Source organism: Condylura cristata, unplaced genomic scaffold (assembly GCF_000260355.1).
Source record: "Condylura cristata isolate star-nosed mole 26May11 unplaced genomic scaffold, ConCri1.0 scaffold00013, whole genome shotgun sequence".
Lineage (NCBI taxonomy): Eukaryota > Metazoa > Chordata > Mammalia > Eulipotyphla > Talpidae > Condylura > Condylura cristata.
The window spans coordinates 40125496-40126511 of NW_004567114.1; positions in this window are offsets into that span (position 1 = coordinate 40125496).

Below are 1016 nucleotides of genomic sequence, written 5' to 3' on the forward strand. Positions count from 1 at the left end.
TGAAACACTAGAGGCATTTCAATTAAAATCTGAAATATGTTATTACTAACATTTTTCAATTTTATAACAGAAGTCCCTGCCAATGAAATCTCACAAAAAGAGAGAAGTGGAGACTCATTACTAGTGGAAAGAAGCAATCAAAGTTATCATTATTAGCAGATTATATGATTGTCTCACTAACTGATAAACTCAAGACAATCAAAGAAAAATAGACCTAATAAGCAATTTGAGCTGGTTATCAAATGAATATTCAAAAATTTATTCTCCAAAATGACAACAATAACCAATTAGAAATTATAATTTCAATTTTTTTTCTTGTTATAATAAGGTGTAATTTTACAAAGCTTGTACAAGATGTATACAAATAAAATTACAAAGAAAATATTACTGTAAACTTGAAAAAACCTAAATGAATTCAGAAATCATTCACGATCCCAGATGTATATAAATTGTTTTTTTCTGAACAATTTACTGTAAGTTTCATATGGTCAGTGCCCAAATTGATTCAATCATAATCACAACCCATGTCATTGTTTACTCTCCTTCCACTCCTCAGTATCTCCCTGAATTTTTCCTCAGAAAGTCTTCTTGTTCTGGCAGGAAATCCCTCTCACAGGGCTTTCTTCTTCGTTGTCCAAGCTCTTCCCCCTCTTTATATGCTGGGCCTTTTCTCTTCTAGTTCAAACTTGCTTCCCAGCTGATATTGTCTCATCTAAACCAACACTTTCATATCTACCACATTTCTATTTTCAAAGTAGTTATTATAATATAAAATTATCCCAATTGTTTGTTTATTATCTTCCTTCTTCCATTAAAATGAAAACTTTTGAAATAAACTAAAAGCCCAAAAAGAGAGCTTGCAATGAATATTTTACCATCTACACATTACTATGTTAGTTATTTAAAATGTTGTGAAAATTTTACAATAATTGTCTTTCTCCTTTTGTCTTAACTTACTTAGTAAAATGCAGTTCAGTTCCATCCATGTTGTCACAAATGTCTAGATTTCATTTTTT